Source organism: Prionailurus viverrinus, chromosome D4, assembly GCF_022837055.1.
Source record: "Prionailurus viverrinus isolate Anna chromosome D4, UM_Priviv_1.0, whole genome shotgun sequence".
NCBI classification, from domain to species: domain Eukaryota; kingdom Metazoa; phylum Chordata; class Mammalia; order Carnivora; family Felidae; genus Prionailurus; species Prionailurus viverrinus.
In genome coordinates this window covers 13,016,973-13,036,907 of record NC_062573.1, presented here as the reverse complement: position 1 = coordinate 13,036,907, position 19,935 = coordinate 13,016,973, and the positions used below count along the sequence as shown (strand labels likewise).

Below are 19,935 nucleotides of genomic sequence, written 5' to 3'. Positions count from 1 at the left end.
CACTCTTATGTGGATCCTGAGAAACTTAACAGAAACCCATGGGGGAGAGGAAAGAAAAAAAAAGAGGTTAGAGAGGGAGAGAGCCAAAGCATAAAAGACTCTTAAAAACTGAGAACAAACTGAGGGTTGATGGGGGGTGGGAGGGAGGGGAGGATAGGTGATGGGCATTGAAGAGGGCATCTTTTGGGATGAGCACTGGGTATTGTATGGAAACCAATTTGACAATAAATTTCATGTATTAAAAAAAATTCACTCAATGACTCTCTGAGGTGTATATTATTATGTTCACCCAAATAACAGAAGTTTTTGGGAAGTGAGATGTCTAAGATCCTGTAGTTATTAAGCAACCAGATATGAATGTAATGTCTTTTCTTATTCCAAAGACTGTGTGTGCTCAGTCTTAACCATTATGTTAAATGGCCTGTAATTTTTTTTAACATCTGTGATTAGCTAAAAAATATTCAGCGTCTTCCCATTGCCTAAAGTAATGTCCAAATATCCGGTCAGGTTCTCTTGTTGCACATTCTCTCTCACCATCTTCTGGCATGAACTTGCTGTTAAGGCAGGCCAGCATCCTGAATTCCCCTTCAGTGTCTGGTCCATTCCAGCCTTTCCATTTTTGGTCATGCTGAGAGCTACCTGAAAATTCAAGACTTTGATAAAGGAACCTGATTTAAACACTGTTTAGAAAGCAAGAGAAAAAGACTCAACTCTACAAGAAATAAACTAGAACAAGAAATAACCAAGTTTAATGAAGATGATACATATTATGGAATGCATTTGTTTCACATGCCATTTATTTGTGGCAACATGAGGAAATCTGTCTTTTGATGTTTGTGAGCTAATAAGACATTAAGGATTGCAGGGGCTTTCAAAGTGTTGCTTGAGTGAATGAATGAATTTCAGTGTTGCTTGAGTACATGCTTGAGTGAATGAGAAAGCAAAAAGGCAAGATAAGAAGAATGGAGATCTTTGTATATGGGGAGAGGGACTGATGTGGGCAGGCTTTATTTACATGTTGGGGAACTTGCCATTTAAATACATATTAAAAAACAAGACCTTAGAATTCATGTTATTTTAAATGTAAAGATTTAACAACTTAAAATTTGTAACACCAAAAAATACATTGCAATATTATTTGCACTATTCATAAGATGAGATAGACTTTATAAAAAGTATTACTGTGTATGCCCCAATATAAGACAAGGTCTTTACCCACCCATTACCTAATTACCCCTAAGGAAAGGGGTTTCTTCAACTTCAACTCCTGTCCTGTGGAGTGTCACAGAGTAAGTGATGCTTTCACAATGTATTTTATTCCATCACCAATATAATGGTGGAAGAAGATAATTAGTCTGAAATGATCTCAAGCAATGCAAGGTTCGGATGCCTACTGAGGTAATATGATGTAGTTAGTTAGAATGAGGCAAAAGAATCTAACTCAGATTTGAAAAATTTTGGGGGGCTCTGCTTTCCAAATGTAAGCGATAGGTAAAAGTTCAAATGAACTTTTAACAGATGGCTTCATAAAACAGTAGAACTAAGTGGTTATGCTTCGAATATCACACATACACACCAGATGAAACAAAATGAAAACAAAATCTTTGAATGTCTGGAAAATGGGTACTGTTGCTTGAGATTACATTTGCAGTGTGAGTACAATTTGTGAATTAACCCATAGCTCTTAACCAGAAGTATAGATGATATGCTCTGGAAAACTGGGTTAGGTGACTCAAAACATGGCTTTAGTGATGACAAAGACATTGATGTTGAACATGCATGTGGGAGAAAGGAATCTTTTCACATTAATGAAAATTTATATATGATATAATTTTATTATTTTTAAGTGTTTATGTTTAATATTTGAGAGAGAGAGGGGGGTGGCAGACAGAGACAGAGAGAGGGAGAGAGAGAATCCCAAGCAGGTTCTTTGCTGTCAGTCTAGAGCCTGACATGGGGCTCGATCCCACAAATGGTGAGATCATGACCTGAGGTGAAGTCAAGAGTTGGACGCTCAACTGACTGAGACACCCAGGCACCCCTTACATGTGACATTATTTTAGATTATTTTAAATATTGTGAACAGAATGATGTATCTTTCTTGTTTATCCCTAAAGTGTTATATATTCAGCTCAGCCAAAAATTACTTTTTGTATTAATATCTTGTTAGGAAAAATGGGTCCTCTCCCTACATGTGTGGTTACCTTAAATTTGGACTTACATGGAATTCACCAAACTCTCTAGAAAGTGCAGTTTAGTTACTGGCATAAATAAAAAGTTGTATAGTGAGTGCCTTCTTTCAATGCCTATAGCACTAGTCTGTGATGTACATCTGTAATTGGAATTAAGTAAAAAAAAAAAGTCTACATGGTGGGTTCTTCTTGAAGCTGGGGACTTGATGTGATTTTCTGAGAGAAGAAAAACCATAGGAGAGAGTTAGGTGAAGAGATCACAAGAGTCTTCTATTTAAAATTCTAGATCATTCTTTTCCTCCCAGGCCTCAAATATCAAGAAACTGTCCTTCTTATGTGAGGTACCTACGAATCAAGCTCCTTAGTCCTGCCTCTCTGTATTCCAGCATTTCTTAACTGGGAGTCTCATGTGAGCCACAAAACACAGAAAATGATTTGAATAACTATTTTATGATTTCTTCCAGGGGTGGTTCACTACTAGCACCATTCTGGATGCAGAGGAGAGAAGTTAATAGATTATGTATAATAGTGCAAAGGGAGGACACAGGATGGGCCGTATCAGGGCCAATAAAGTCTCCTTGGAGGAGACAACAGGAGTATTTTTATTTTCTTAATGTTTATTTATTTATTTTGAGAAAGAGAGAGAGCGAGAGAGTGCTTGATCAAGCATGTGTGAGTGGGGGAGGAGCAGAGAAAGAGGGACTGAGAATACCAAGCAAGCTCTGTACTATAACAGTGTGGAGCCTGATTCCATGAACTGTGAGATCATGACCTGAGTTGCAATCAGAAGCTGGACCTTCAACCAACTGAGCCACCCAGGTGCCCCTAATAACGAGTCTTTAAGAAGGATTAGAAATTATCCAGGTGAAGAAGAGTTCTTTCGACATTCTGGGTAGACAAGTTAGCTTGAGAATACCACCACCACCACCACCGCCACCACTACCACCACCACCAAGTACTATTACAACAACTACTACTGGTATGACTACTACAAAAACTACTAGTTAACATTTACTGAGTATATACTGTATGTACCAGGCCCGGTTCAAAGTAATTTACACCTCATTTGAACCTTACAACCCTATGAGTATGTACTATCACTGTCACCATTTCATATATGAAAGAGCTAATCAGGTGACTTGCCCAGGGTCACAGAACCAAGTCAGTGATGGAGAGTTGAACCCACACAGTCTGACACCAGAGTCTGACAAGCTTAATCACTATACAAGAGTGACTCCCCATACTGGTAGGGAAATTTGGGGTGTTTAGTATCACTAAGAGTAAGGGTAAATGTTGGATGTGGTCAGAGATGAAGCCAGAGTTGGTAATTAAATAACAGGTCATGATGTCTTATTGGCCCTTTCTTCTGGAGGAAGGACTTCCTGGAATTTTTCTTCTCATTCTTACCAAGAAATTTCTTTCCCATTGGGATGGACCAATATTTGTGTATTAGTTGGGCATTATCGGTTTTCTATTGCCACAAAATGCTTTGTAACAACCATCCATTAAATATTTCTTTAGTTCAGGAGTCAGTGGGATTCAGATGATCTGGGTTAGACTTGATCTTGCCTGGGCTTGTGCATGTATTTGTGGTCATCTATGACTCAGGTAGTAGCTCTGCCAATCTTGGATAAGCTTGCTCACATGTCTGGGAGTAGGCGACTGTTGGTTAATCAAGGCTGGGTGCCTCTGCTCTGCTCTGCTCTGCTCCACATGACTTTCATCCTCCAGCAAGCTAGCTCAGGCCAGATCACATGGCAATGGAAGATGTAAAAGAAGCAAGTTGAAATGCTCAAGCCTCTGATTGCATCCTGTTTGCTAACATCTCCTTAGCCAAAGCATGTAACTAGGCCAGCATAGATTCAAGGGGTGGGGAAATAAACTGAGAAGCACATGACAAAGGGCATGGTATATGAATGAATGAAGAGCTGGATCATCAATCCAACCCATCTCCCATTTATATTCTCCTGCTGTCATTCTACTGCTACAAGCTATTTATATGATCACTTGAAGGAGTTGCTTGAGGACTATAAAGGAAAAAAAGAGTGGAAAACAGCACTGCATTCATTTTGGACGAGGAGGGAAAAAGTACATATTATGGAAAGAAGTTATGATTCAGCATTGAGGTTGGGTTCTATCCCAGGTGTCCCATTACCTTTAGTTGTCCTGTATTTTTTTTAAGTTTATTTTCTTATATTGAGAGAGAGAGAGAGAGAGAGAGAGAGAGCATGGAGGAGGGACATAGGGAGAAGGAGAGAGAGAATCCCAAGCAGGCTCCACACTGTCAGCACAGAGTCTGATGTGGGGTTCCACCTCACCAAGCATGAGATTGTGACCTGAGCTGAAATCAAGAGTCAGATGGACACTCAAACTACAGAGCCACCCAGGCACCCCTAGTCATCGTGTCTTCTTAGGCTCTTCTTGGATATGACAGTTTTTCAGACTTTCTTGTTTTTGATGAGATTGGCAGTTTTGAGGTGGATTGATCAGATATTTTGTGGAATACCCCTCAATCAGAGCTTGTCTGACATTTTCCTCACGATTAGACTAGAGTTATAGGTTTTGGGGGGGAAGACCACAGATGGAAATTGATATTTTCATCAGGTGATATCAAGTGTACATAAACTATATATGGAAGAAAAAACTTACAGACATTTTTTCCCTAATTCCAAGAGAATCTCTACCATTTTAACTACCACTGGGATGAGATATGACCAAGTGTGTGAGATTGTAAGTCAATGAGTTATCTATTATATACATGATAAATAAGTTTTGTTTCTCTTAACAAATATAAGGTAAATCAATACAATTTCCCAAAGCAAACAAAGTGTTTTAGTATCAAGGTGACTACTGAACGATCACAGTGGAGGGAGGAGTTCATATGAAGTTTTCCTGTAAATGAACAACTCCTTTTCATGATGACTTTGTATAGTATCGGGGATTTAATTTATGGTAAAGACCTTTCTTTCCTCCTCTTGACTAATGCTTCCCTCCACCCCAAGTTATTTCTAATTGTTGGAAATGTGATATTGTCTAGCCAGCATGTTTCATTCTCAAAAGTACTTGCCAAAAATTTCTTTTGATTTTTTTAAAGGATTCTTCATTTCCTGCCATAGAAGCATGGGGCCTCTGGTTTCAATGATAATACCAACCAAAGCTGAAACCAGATGCTGGAACACATAATTCTCTATTTCCACAGTCTAGAGCACAGGCAGAGAAGGATGCAGGCAGGGTGAGCATTCACTGATTCAACAAGTACTTATTGAGCACCTGTTATGTGACTGACTCTGACCTAGGGGACAATGAGACAGTTGCCACCTTGAGAAAGTTCAGTCATGATGTGGAAAAAATGACAAACCAGTGTGAAGAATGTGATAGGAATGAAGCCCTTGTGTGGGGCCACAAAGCAAAGATACCACCCTTGGGGGGCGGGGCTGTGGGCACCAAACAAGTAAGGTTTCTTAGAGCTCTTGACCTCTAGGATATCTGAAGGATGAGTAGGATTAGGGGAAAGAGGTGTTGGTATGCATGTGTGTAAGTGTACATGGATATACATGTTTGTGCATGCACATGTGTGTGTGCATGTGAGTAAAGAATGTTTTATGTGGAAGGAAGACCATATTCATAAAACATAGAAATAAGTATGGTTGTGGCACATTCAGAGAAGGGCAAGAATATCTCTGTTTTTAATTTAACCTGAAGAGCCTGAGGTTTAGGAGGTTTTCCTAGATGCAGTAACTGCCCAGCTGGTCTTAAATGATGGATAGGAATACAGTGAGCCAAATGAGGGGGAAAGGGAGGGGCAGGGCTCCCCCAGCAGGGGCCAAGGCTTCCACAAAGGCACAGAGGAAGTGAAATGCCTGGTACCTTCAACAAACTCCAAATAGCTCAGTCAGACGGGGGACAATAGATCAGGGATGGGGAAGAGGGGAGACTAGGGAGGTGACAAGAATCCCAGATCTGCCACTCACTAGCCTTTAGGTCTTGAATGACATCAATGAGCCTCAGTTTGTTCATCTTAAAGTGGAGATAGTATTAACCACAACAACTCTAATAGACCTGCAGCCCTGTATTGCTAAGAGGATGAGAAGAGATAAACTTGCAGACCGCAGACAACATAGCACAGTGCTTGGCTGGAGTTTATAAAGGGGCAAATTTGATTGTCAGTCATTACCTTTGAATTGTTAATGCACTGATTAATGACCATTGTTTGCAGCCAGAGATTTCTGAAATTCTCCAAATTTCTCCAGGATGCTTCTTGGAGACAGCCTTGACTGGGCACCATGCCTGGCATATTTTTGGCAGTCAAGGGCTAGGCATAGAGGTAAGAGAGATTATTCTTTGGGTTTTGACCACAGAAATGAACTGCAGCCCTACCTAGGCTCAAGTTAAGTTGACTGGAAGTCTCCACAGGGCTTTTGATTCTCACTGGGATCTTCACTCTTCACTGAGAGATTTTAGGCAAATATGACTCCGTGAATACCACTCTGGGTTTCTGTACAAATTTTAATCCCCTCTCCTGGACTTTTTCCTCCCTGAAATAAAAATGTGTGTGTTGAGGGTGATGGAGCTAGGAAGGAGTGTTACGCACTATTTTTTCATTTGGTGAAGTACTGCTTTGCCAAAGATTTTACTTGTGGTTTTCACTTTTCAATTAGGTGGCTGACTCCGGGTGTGTAGAATGTTTAACAGAAAACTTTGACTTTAGTCTTTGCAAGAGCGAAGGAACCTCTGGAGGGAACCTATCTGAAATGGAATGAGTGTCTGTGTCCCTCCAAAATTCATATGTTGAAATCTTAACCCTCAAAGTAATGATATGAGGAGGTGGGGCCCTTGGGAGGTGATTAGGTCATGAGAGTGGAGCCTTGTGAATGGGATTCCTTCTAGAATATATAGATTCCCAGAGAGCTTTTGCCCTCTTTCCTTCATGGGAGGATATAGTTAAGTCTATGATGCCGAGGAGGATGGATCTTCCAGCATTGGACCATGTTGGCATACTACATAAACTGTTCCATAACCTCCCTTTAATCCCTTGGTATATCATGAAAATCTTTCTTGCCATTAAACATTTTTGTTGTAAAAGCTGCACTATAGTCTGTTAAAGATGAATTAAGATTTATTTAACGCTTCCCCTGGATGCTCATCTTTTAGATGGCTTTTTTTTTTTTGTTATTATGACTAGTGCCATAATGAGCATTTTTACAGCTAACTATTTGTGCAAGTTAATGTTTTTCTTTCCTTCTTTAGGATACATTCTCAGAAATAAAATAGTGGGGTCAAAGAGTGTGCATATAATTTTTTTAAGACTTTTGACACATATTGTCTCTTTGTTATTGAGGAAGTTCATACCATTTATACTATCATTGAAGTGACCTCTTGCCAACACTGGACATTGCCATTATTTTTAATATTTGGCAATTAAATGAGTAGAAAATACTATCTTATTTTAAGATGCATTTCTTTGATGATCCTATTTATGTTGATTGATCATTTGCTTTTCTTCTTTCTTGGTTTACTTGTTAATGATCTTTGTTTTCCAACTGCTGGGTTCACCTTTTTTTTTTTCTAGTATTGATGATAATACTAATATTTGGTCAAGGTCCACTATTTGCTAAATGTCTTGCATCAATTCTATCTGAATTCTAGGGGAGGTAAGAGGCTTTTTTTCTCCTGGCACCAGATATACAGTGTCTTTTCCAATATCACTTCTCTAACTTCTGACACCAACTAGCTGCTCTAAAATTCAATTCAATCCTACCACTCACCACTAGAGTTAGTATCAGACTTTGCAGACATAAGGGCTCATTCCAAAAGACTGTCTTCTCTTCAGACACTAGTCACAAATATCAGGTCACTGATAGACTGGATATAATTGGGGGTTCCCAATACCTCCTCCTTAGGTTTGATGGTTTGCTAGAAAGGCTCACAAAACTCAGGAAAGCACTTCACTTACAGTTATGGGTTTATTATAGAGGATATAAGTGAATAGCCAGATGAAGAGGTGAATTGGGTTCAGAAGGGTCCAGAGTACAGGAACCCCTGTTCCTGTTGGGATGTTTTATGTTCCTAACCCCTTGATGTGTTCACTAAATCTGAAGCTCTCAAATCTCTGTCACTTAGGAGTTTTCCTTACGTAGGCATGATTTATTAACTTACTGGCCATTGGCGATTAACTCTTTCTCTAGCCTCCTCCCCTCCCTGGAGATTGGAGGGTAGGGCTGCAAGTTCCAAGCTTGTAATCAAGCCTTGGTCTTTTTAGGACCAGCTTCCATGCTGAAGCTGTCTAGGGGCCCATCAAGAGTCACCTCATTAGAACAATAGATGCTTCTATCATCCTTATTACTCAGGAAATATCAAGGGTTTTAAGGAGTTCCATGCCAAGAGGTGGGGACAAAGACCAACTATTTTTCTTGTTATACCACAGAAGAGCATTATCCTCATTTTTCAGAGAAAGAAACTGAGACAAAGAGAGAATATGGTCCAAGTCATACATTTGGCAAGAGGTAGCCCTGGAACTGACTCACTTGGTCTGTCTGCAAAGTCCATTTCTGATCAAAAGGCTACATGGCATTATGAATATTTACTAGCTTTTCATATATTAAATACAATAGCCTGTGTCTGTGGTAGATATTGCAAATTCATTTTCCTTTTGGCATATTATTTGCATTTGATTTTTTTAAGTATAGGAGTTTAAAATTTTGAATTTTTATTTTATGATTTCCAAAGAGAATCTACATACATAAAAAAGCACAATGACAAGTTATTCACATTCTCACTCTTGCCCCCCACCCCAGGTTTCAGTTTTCCACTCAAGAAGTTAAAAAAATTTTTTTTTTTACAGAAAATCCATTTATCTTTTCTTTTGTGGTTACTACTTTAAAAAGTACCATATTTAGAAAATATATCATAACTATAAGATGTTATGAATATTCATTTATATTTTTCTTCTTTTATGGTGTTCTAAGATCTAAATTTTTAATCTTATGAAATTTATTTTTACTCATGGCATGAAATAAGGTCCTATTTTTTTTCTGAGTAGTTAACTAACATTTGAATTTTAAATTTGGAGGGAAGACAGAGTATATTTCATGACCAATTGCAGAATCCAAAAGAATTAATTAGGCAGCAACAAAAAAGAGCAGATGTCTCATCTGGAGGGAAGGCTGAGGCTGTCACAAGAAAGAATTGCTTCTGTGAGAGAAAGTGAATTCGCTCATGAACTCACCAGTAGAATTCCACAACTTTTAGCAGAACTAGTTTGAACAAACTTATGTGATGAAAGAGGAACCCACAGAGCCACTCCCAGCAAACTCTCCCACTTGGATTTCAGCCACCATGCTCTGCTGCAACACCCAGGGAAGAACGAAAGAAGGGATTCTCCTATGCATATCAGATTTGGGGACTTTTTCATTTCATTTTTCCTGGGTGGAGACCCATCCCCTCTCAGGATTGATGCCATTGGATCCTTTGGCAAAGAGCCAATCCTGAGATCCTTGGTTTCTCCCAAACCGGGACTTTGGGAGAAATACTCTTGGGTGAAAGCAGTGAGTTAGTTGGAGGCTGGTCTGGAGAAGTCCCAAACCTGATTTAGTTTCTATTTTCTCACTCATTTTCACTGATTCCTTGAGATTTCTCAGAAATCTACAGGATCTCCAAGACCTTCCCAACTTGAAGTTTATGATTCTTCTGGGCACTTCTCATTCTCATTCTCATAGGCTTCAGGCATTCATTCATTCATTCAGCAAATACTTATTAAGCAGCTACTGTGTAGGTAAAAATTGTTGTCACAGAAGCTCAAATGGTATTGAGGGCTCTTCAAGAAACTAAGACCCCAAATAAAAGTGACTTAAATAATAAGACAAAAAAATAATCTTACATAACAAGATATCCTAAGATAAGAGGATCCCAAAATAGGTTAATTTTGATGCTGAATGACATCAAATACCAAACTTTTTCTTTTCTTTTCTTTTCTTTTTTTCTTCTTTTCTTTTCTCTTTCCTCTTTCTTTCTTTCTTTCTTTCTTTCCTTTTCCTCCATGCCATTCTTAGCATGTTAGTTTGGTCTCCTCATTTTCTCAAGATAGATGCAACTCCAGGCATTTCATCCTCATGCATCCAGGGGCAAATAGAGTGGGTACTGAAATGCCTCCAGCTCTCTTTCTGAGACCTAAGAAACTATTTCTAAGACTATTTAATTTTTTTTCTCTTCAGATTTTTATTTAAATCCTAGTTAACATAGAGTGCAATATTGGTTTTAGTAGTAGAATTTAGTGATTCGTCACTTACATACAATACCCAGTGCTCAGCACAAGTGCCCTCCTTAATACCCATTACCCATCTAGCCCATCTCCTACTCCCTCCTTCCATCAACCTTCAGTTTGTTCTCTGTCTTTAAGAGTCTTTTATGGTCTCTCTCTCTCTCTCTCTTTTTCCCCTCCCATATGTTCATCTGTTTTGTTTCTTAAATTCCACATATGAGTGAAATCATATGGTGCTTGTCTTTCTCTGACTTATTGCACTTAGCATAATACACTCTAGCTAGATCCATGTAAGACCTTTCTCATCCATCTCAATATGTTTTTGTCCCATACTATTAGCTAGATTTAAAATATATGCCCCTTCTCAAGCCAATCACCAATTCAGAATGGAATCACCAATTTTGGCTCAGATTAATCAAGGTTCTTCCCTAATGGGGTGGGGCTGGATTAGGATCTGGAAATATAGAGCTAACTGGAAAAATCTGACTAACTGAAAAAACCTAGAGTTCTGTTGGCAAGGAAGGATGCTGTTGGGTAGTCTGTCTTACCAATATTTATGTGTTTTTTTTGCAAATCTTAGAGGCAAAAAGTGATCTATCATATTTTTATTTGTTTGTGTCTCAATTCAGCTAGGCATTTTCCTCCATATTTCCTGATCATTTTTATTTCTTCTCTTATGAATTGCCTGTTCATATCCATGGCATATTTTTCTAATGATATATTCATTTTCTTTTTGTTTTTTTTTAATTTAAAAAATTAAAAAAATTTTTTTTTATTTTATTTTTGAGACAGAGAGACAGAGCATGAGCAGGGGAGGGGCAGAGAGAGAGGGAGACACAGAATCGGAAGCAGGCTCCAGGTTCCGGGCTGTCAGCACAGAGCCTGATGTAAGGCTCGAACTCACAGACTGTGAGATCATGACCTGAGTCGAAGTCGGACGCCCAACTGACTGAGCCACCCAGGCGCCGCTCATTTTCTTTTTAATCTGTAAGAGTTCTTTCTTATTATTTTTCTAGTGGGATTGTTTCCTTCCTTATTCCTTACTCTGAATCAGGTAACCCTGAGTTATTTCTTTTCTTCAGTCCAATATATTTTTCAAATTTACCTTTTTGGAGATGTCTCAAAAATTCTTTTCTAACACACATGGCCCTGGTCTAGCATAGAATAGCTTCCCACCAACACCTAATTAGTCCCAAATCTTCTGGATTCTTCTTTTATTTATTTATTTATTTTAAAATTTTTTAACGTTTATTTATTTTTGAGACAGAGAGAGACAGAGCATGAACGGGGGAGGATCAGAGAGAGAGGGAGACACAGAATCTGAAACAGGCTCCAGGCTCTGAGCAGTCAGCACAGAGCCCGACGTGGGGCTCGAACCCATGTGAGATCATGACCTGAGCCGAAGTCGGACGTTTAACCGACTGAGCCACCCAGGTGCCCCTGGATTCTTCTTTTAAAATAAATATCACATCCTCCTTTCCTTTTGCATCACAAATGCCCCAACCACTTTTGCCTTTGGACGGTTGCCATGGCCTCATAATTGGTTTCCTCTCCTCCAGTGCCTTCCTTTCCACCCATCCTGCAGTAATCAGTGACAAAACAGCAAGATGTAGATCACATGACTTTATACCTATTGTTGCTCAGGCTGCCCTTTGACTTTTTAAGTGAAGTCTAGACTTTGTAGCCTTGCTTGGAAGACCTGCTCCATTCAGTTCCAAATAAAGCTTTTCACTGACGCCTTATGCTCTTCTTATATCAGTCAACCATGCCAACTCTTGCTTTCTGCTAATGCAGTTTCCCTTTCTTTCACATGCTTTTGGTGAAGTCTCTCCCATCTTTCAACACTCACCTCAAAAGATACCACCTTGGCAAAGTCTTCCCAGATTCCTCAAGTCGAAATGACCTTCTTTTTCCTCTTTCATAAGCATTTTTATTAACTGTGTCTGAGTATTTAGGACATTGTGTTTGTATCACTCTTCCATATATGTGGAGCTCTCTACCAGTTTTTGAGGGCAGGACTGTTGTCTGCTCCAAGCTGCTCTAGGGTGTCCTTTTCACCTTGTGAGGTTTATGTGGAGTGATATTCAATGTGTACTTGTTACATCTGTTAGTTCTCAGTAAATGCTTGACATTAACAATTCCTCTTGGTGTACAGTTAACCCAAGGGTCAACTCAAATTTAATTGGCATTTGGTACTTGCTAGAGCAAAGCTGATTACTAATGTATGCACAAATGCTTTGGGGAAAGGTGGTATTTCCCACAGTTTGCTTGTAATGGTATGAATTTTCAAGCTCCCTTTTTAAAATTTTGTTAGCGTATGACTTCATAGTGGTACCTCAATTAATTGATCTTTTTAGGGTAAAGCTATTTTAAGTGAATTCAGCCTTAAAATTACTACTGCAAACAAATCTTTACAAGTGATGCTAAGTTATGGTTCGTGAGGTTAATCACAAAAATTTACTCTTGTCCCTTTTAAGAAACTTTAAAGATATATTATAACTAATCATTCCTGACAATTTGCTATTTGTCATGCACTATTCTGAAGTACTTTACATGTATTAATTTGCTTAATCCTCTTAACACTTCTAAGAAATAGGTACAATGATCACTTTCCTCATAGATAGGGGGAAACTGAGGCTAGAGAATTTAAGTAATTTGCTTTAATTCACACAGCTAGTAAGTGGAGAAACCAGGAATTAAATCCAGGCAGTTAGAATTCTGAACTTGTATTCTGTGGCAAACTTTAAGCTATATTTTAACTGACCACCCATGAGGTAAGTAATCCATGTGAGGCCATTCAATACAAATTTACTTTTTAACAACCTTAGGCTATAAGGGACGGGAGGACAGAACAGAGAAGAGCTAGATGGTGAAAATTCTGGGATCCATCTGCATTTATGGGAATTAAAAACCATAATCATCTGCCATCTTATGCCGCACTTGGTTTCCTTGCTAAAACACCTGATCATTTGGAAGGCTCAGGAAAAGACACAGAAAGATGGTAAGGTATAAGTTAGAAGAGCCATTGTAGAATCTATGGTTTCATGCAGCTGCTATGAATATTCTGTTTCATGAAGATAAGCTTTTTGTGAATTTTATCATCTATGGTATTTTAGTCATTTAATGAGAATGTGCATTTGAGTCTCTCTGCTATGACACCCTCGTGAATAAGGATTTATCTTAGTGAGATAAACCTTTATATCTCTTTCGAAGCAGGGTAACAGATCCTTTGATCAATTTTCCCTCCTGTGTGTAGAATTTGTACACACTAGGAAATGTGTGGAGAAATGGTTCTCAAAGTGTGGTCTGGGGATTCCTGGGGGTCCATAAGACCCTTTAAGAGGCCCACAAGGCCAAGGCTATTTCCATAATGACATTAAGATATCATTGTCCTTTGTCACTCTCAGTGACACATTGTACACGGTGGAGTTTTCCATAAGCAACAAGAATGCAAACAGACCTGAAAATCCAGTTGACTTCCATTGGGATTCCATTAAAGAGATTTGCAAGATGTAAAACAGTGGCACTCTTCTCATTAATTTATTTTTGTTTTGGAAAAATTTTTTTTCATCAAAGTATATTATTTGTGTTAATTCATTAACATGCAGTGGGTTTATTACTGTTATTTTAAGAGAAATACTTTTAAATGATCAGTTTTAATTTTTAATAGAGTCCATACCAATAGGTTTAACCCCCATAAACAGAAACTTTTTAAGATCCTCAATAATTTTTAAGAATGAAAAGAGCTTCTGGTACCAAAAATTGTGAGAACCTCTGGTAGAGACACTAGAACAAACCCAAATCATGAGTTGTATCTAGGTTAGTTTCTAGGATCTTAATTTTAACTTTGTGTTTGCTAAATTATTTATAGCTTGAAATATATATATATATATATATATGTTTATTCATGTATTCAAAGAATGTATATTGAAGAGTTGTTGTGTGCCAGCTGCTGGGTAAAGCACTGGGGTACATTGCTGGGGAGGCAGCCTCCTCTCCCAGAACCTAATCTTGGCATTCATTCCTGCAGGTTTCCCTTTAGCAGCTATACTCAGTCTGTGCACATCGAAAGAGCTTGTAATTCAGGCAGGCAAGATGCCTGTGTGGAATCTTCAAGAAAATCAGAATGAATAGAAATTAAGATGTCACCATTAGCAGTTCTCAAGAAGCAAGAGCTCAGAGGAGGGATCAATCAATGTCAGATGGTGGGACAAGGGATTCTTGTACTGGACTTAAACCCTGAAGGATAGATAGACTTAAGACAGCTGAGTTGAGTGGAAGGGGCCAGAATGGGTGGGGGAAGAAGAGATGAGCAGGCTTGCAGAGTTAGGTCATCGCTCACTGCGTAGGATGTAGGGAAGGGCAAGGGCCTGTCTCTATGGAGAAAGAGTCTTATGGTGTGAACTCTTGGTCCAAGACTGGGTTTTCTTCTGTACTGATGGAAAGCTCCTATGTCTTCTAAACTATTGGTCAATGGATGTCTCTCTTGGGTGTGATTAAAAGTCCATGCCATCATTCTGTGTTTCCCAAACTTGCCAGATCTTAAACTTTCCCAAATAACAAGAATTATTTGGAAATACTAGCTAAGGAAACAGATTCCAGGGTTCCACCCAAAGTATACTTATCCAGGGAGGGGCCTGAGGTTTTTCGTTTGTTTGTTTGTTTGTTTTTTACCATTATCAGTCATGTCAGGTGATTGTCTTTTCCTTTTTTATTATAGGTAAGTTTGGAAAATGTAACTCAACCCATTACCAATGGTTCTAATCCTGAAGCTGCAAACTGGGAAACTCAAACAAAACAAAACAAAAACACACAACAACAAAAACCTTAGTAAGGCTCAGGTCTTACTCTCAGTGACCTAATTTAATAATTAATAATAATAATAAAGGTAAAAATGAAGATAACTAACAATAACCAGATGAAGTTATGCACAATTTTTGTCTATAATTGTTCCTTCAATTGCACTATATTCTCCATAGCCCCAGAATCAGCTAGGAAAATCACATCTGGCTCCATTAAACATGTTTTTTCTTGTTCTAAGATGCTAAGAATATGGCATTTCAAACTAGGGTGTGATTGCTGGTGGTGGTGTAGGTGGGGAGTGACATAGCTTACTTTGGAGAAAAATAAAATAACATTTATTGTTCCCCTGGGCTCTCAGTAACTGTTCAGATCGCAGCAAATGTTAAGAGTAGCCCACTGAGACCATGTGGGAAATAATCTTCCTGGTTCCACTTAGCTGGAACCTATGGGATGAAGCAGAAGAACAAAAATTGCACTAGAATTCTCATTGTTCCTGAATACTTTCTGAGTAAATGCAAAGCATGTGCTGTTTCATCCCACAGGAAAATCAATTCTGTTTTTACTGGGGAAAAGGTTTGTATTTTTCCATTTATGAAATCATGGACTCCAAGTTTTGGGAAGTTCCTGAGCCAGAAGGCATTTGAGAGGCCACTTGGCTCTACTGCTTACTCTCTCTCTCTCTCTCCTTCCTCATATAACCAGGACTGGGTACCAGGAGATGTGAACTTTGAGCTGCCTCTGGCACTGGCTTGCCGTGTGATTTGGGGCAAGCTCCTCATCTTTTCTAAGCCTCAGCTTCCCCATTTGTCCAAAGAAAGATGTACTTTAGTTTGTTGAGCTCTTCCAGCTGGGACTTTGCAAAAATATAAGACTCTATTGTGACATTGTTCTGGCACTTTCCTAGACAAAGGACACCTCGTTTATAGATGTTCCATGGCATCTAGAAAGAACTATATTTGTTATGTGGGCCAAATTGAACAGGATCTACTCAGAGACCTAAAAACACTCTTAGCATTCAGAAAACCTTTTCTGATACTCTGAAGAAAGAAAGGGTCTGAAACTTGGCCTTCTGGATTAAACACCTTATTGAGTTGTACGGTCTTGGGCTTGTGAATTATTCTCATGGAATCTATCTTCTTCATTCACAAAATGGGGATAATAATAATAATAATAATAATAATATCTGTCTCATGAAGTTGTTCTGACAAGTAGATAATATACTTCAGGTTTCAATAACAATTAGATATCCTTATTTTCCTCTTATAATTTTGGTCCTAATGGGTGTTTTCTCCTTTCCTTGGTGTGTCCTTTGGTACTGTTATAAATTCATTCTGTTAATGCATCTTTATTGCCTTTCTATTCTAATATTTAGGCTTAGTTCACCTAAGGGAAAGAAGAAAGGAAATATTTCTTAAGTAGTTAATTTTTTAAATGTTTACTTATTTTTGAGAGAGAGAGAGAGAGACAGAGCATGAGCAGGGAAGGAGCAGAGAGAGAGGGAGATATAGAATCTGAAGCAGAATCTGGGCTCGGAGCTGTCAGCACAGAGCCTGACATAGGGCTGAAACTCACGAGCCATGAGATCATGGCCTGAATCAGAGTTGGACACTTAACCAACTGAGCCACCCAGGCGTCCCTTGAGTCAATTAAAAAAAAAATTTTTAATGTTTTTATTTAGTTTTGAGACAGAGAGAGACAGGGCGTGAGTGGGGGAGGGGCAGAGAGAGAGGGAGACACAGAATCGGAAGCAGGCTCCAGGCTCTGAGCTGTCAGCACAGAGCCCAACATGGGGCTCAAACTCACAGACTGTGAGATCATGACCTGAGCTGAAGTTGGACGCTCAACCGACTGAGCCACCCAGGTGCCCCAGGAGTCAATTTTTAAAGAAAAATAACATACCTGATGGTAAGAGTCAAAGCAGGTGACAAACTACCATTATTTTATTCTGTCAAAGATGGAGGTAGAGTCCAAGGTTTGTGAAGGGAAGCAGGTTTCTGGATGAAGTGTTACCCAGCCCCCTCACTCCACCCCCAGCACTGTGCTTTATGATTATCATTTCCTGATTAGGAACTTCCTGTTTAAATCACTGGCATGAGTTAAAGGACATTCAGGTTCTCTGGAAGGCAGCTTCCCAGAGTAGGGCAACAATCAAGGCTTTCCATTTTTTTCCCTCCACCTTTCACCCGCCCAGCACAGTCCTTTGAAGTGGAGCAATGGTGCTGAGGAGTCCACGGCTGCAACACAGCTGTTATGTGTCAGGCCTGGGGCTCCAGACTTGGGATCTAGTCCTAGTTCTTCAGCTTCTTATTCCCCATGGATCCTTGAAGGGATCTCTTGCCTCTCTCAGGATCTGCACCTTTAAATGGGCAGGTTTCAACGGATGCACAGACGTAGCTAAGGGCATTTTGTTACAAACACACAGGTCCAGACCTCACTCCCAGAGGTTTTGGTTCAGAAAAGCCAAAGGTGAGTTGTTCTTGTGAATCACTGCCTCTAACCCAAGGTACCTGCACATAAAATCCTAGGTGTCTTCCATTTATGGTATGTGGCATGACTCACCCACCTATTGGGATATGAAGAACTCAAGCAAGTTTTCTTTTTCACAGGATTGTCACCCAGGCTTGTGGCTCTCCAAGTGTGGTCTATAGGTCTCCAGTGAGCCATGAGGATCTGTCTGAAGGCCTCAGAAAGAAACACATGTGAGTCCTTTCTTTACATTTTGGAAGTGAATGACACAAATTTCCATAAGTTGATATTTTTGTATATTATTAAGAGCTACTTGCCAAGAATCTAGTATTAGAAGTTTGCCCCACCCCCCTCTGAAAGCAAAGTCTTAGACAAAGACAGGTGAGTTTATTTGGTACTGCCATTCCTTTCTTTGGTTTCATGATGTGTGGATGGAGATCGAAGAGGATAGGACTTAGAGAAATGAATTTTAGTTCCAGACTAAGCTTTGTCATTCCCTCACTGTGGACTTGGAAAACCACTCTGCTTCTCAATTATCATCCTTATCAAGTGGATATAAACAAGTTCTGATTTACCGTGTTGCACTGAGACTTAAATGAAATGGTATGAGCCAAAATGTTGTAGGAATTGCTAACTGCACCAATAGTTTATTGTTTACTTGAAGGTCTAATGTTCTCAACTCCATCTGGAGCTGTGGAGGTTTAACCCGTACTGGATTGCAGCCCTATGATTGAAGAGTGTGCCTGGAGGGAGGACCAGGGAAATCTGTAATGAAAAAATTCTTTCTGGTCGAAACTGTGGAGCTTTAACGTGTACTGGATTTCAGCCTTATGATTGCTGAGCGTGCCTGGATGGGGGACCAAGAGAATCTGTAATAAAAAAATTGTTTCTGGTCAATTTTGGTAATCAGCCAAATTTGAGAACCACTAAACTAGACTGTGGGTGTCATGGAGCAGGGATTATGACTTATTCAACTTTATATTCCCACTGTTTGACATAATTTCTAGTATATGGTATGGTCAATAAATATTTTTTGAATAAATAAAAGGCCAAACCCCTATACTTAACAAAAAAGTGCAAAGGCACAACTCTCCAAGAGTTACCCCATTCCCCTGATCTGCATGTCTGTCTGATCTACTTTCCTTCACTGAATTAGTTTGTTTGTCCTGGAAATACCTGAGCTAATTTATACTCATAATGCTTGAGCAGCTTGTACTACCTTATGTTTAGAATCACCATGAGTGACATCTTCTTTTTCTACTCCAAAGGTGGTTGTGAAGATTATAAATATAATAAATAAAAAGTTATTTCTAGGCTGCAGTGTGCTATAAATATATAGGGAATTAATGTTATTAAGAATATGCTAAGGAGCTTCATGGTTCTTCAAAAATCAATAGATAATGTGGCTGTAGAAAAGAAGATTCTTTCATCAGAGTCTCTAGCCTCACAGATTCACTACTGAACTCACTTTAAAGTGATTCAGAGAACAGACTTAAAATAAAGGGACATGGGGAATTGAAATTATAAGGCTGAGCAGAGGCGTAAAAGCCAAGGCCATTCAAAATAATATAGAGAGATCTCAGTATTAATATTAGGAAAGTGTAATTCAAGGCCGAAGATGTTGAATAGGTCAAAAAGGAACCTTTTGAAATGATAGAGTATGCGGTCCATAGGGAATACACTGTCATGAATAGTTATGCATCAAATAACATAATAGTAAAATACAGAAAAAAAAATCTTCAAAAAATCCATGGAATAAGAATAAGAATAAGAGGAAGAAGAAGAAGAAGAAGAAGAAGAAGAAGAAGAAGAAGAAAAAGAAGAAGTGGAGGAGGAGGAGGAGGAGGAGGAGAAGGAGCAAGAATGAGGTGGAGGAGGGGAGGAAGAGGAAGAGGAGAAAGAAAGAAAGAAAGAAAGAAAGAAAGAGAAAGGAAGGAAGGAAGGAAGAACTCTTACAGACTCAAATTTATAGGGGGAAAATTGTTACACCTCTTTGGATCTTTGGCAGATCCAGCAGATGCAAAGGTAAAGAGGACATGGACATAATTTAGGAGATATTTTTAGTATCAGTGTACAAAGAACCCTACAAACAAAGAAAAAAATCTTTTAAAAAGCATCTATGGAACAAATCCTCACCAATATTTTAAACCTAAAAATATCCTAATAATTTCTTCAAAGAAAGATAGTATTGACCCAGGCTGTCCAATATAGTAGCCA

The 19,935-nt window shown here is 39.0% G+C and overlaps 1 protein-coding gene and 1 long non-coding RNA gene across 2 annotated transcripts in view; one reads left to right on the top strand and one right to left on the bottom strand.

Moving 5' to 3' along the window:
- LOC125150100 (uncharacterized) overlaps positions 1–19,935 on the top strand; it is a 215,011-nt gene that overhangs the window by 65,173 nt on the left and 129,903 nt on the right. The window contains exon 2 of the long non-coding RNA XR_007146189.1: positions 17,859–17,951. This is a non-coding gene — a long non-coding RNA (uncharacterized LOC125150100). The remainder of the gene's footprint in view (positions 1–17,858; positions 17,952–19,935) is intronic.
- TNFSF8 (TNF superfamily member 8) overlaps positions 17,856–19,935 on the bottom strand; it is a 50,946-nt gene continuing 48,866 nt past the window's right edge. Inside the window, exon 5 of the transcript XR_007146188.1 lies at positions 17,856–17,934. The gene's annotated coding sequence lies outside the window, so the exon portion shown is untranslated. The remainder of the gene's footprint in view (positions 17,935–19,935) is intronic.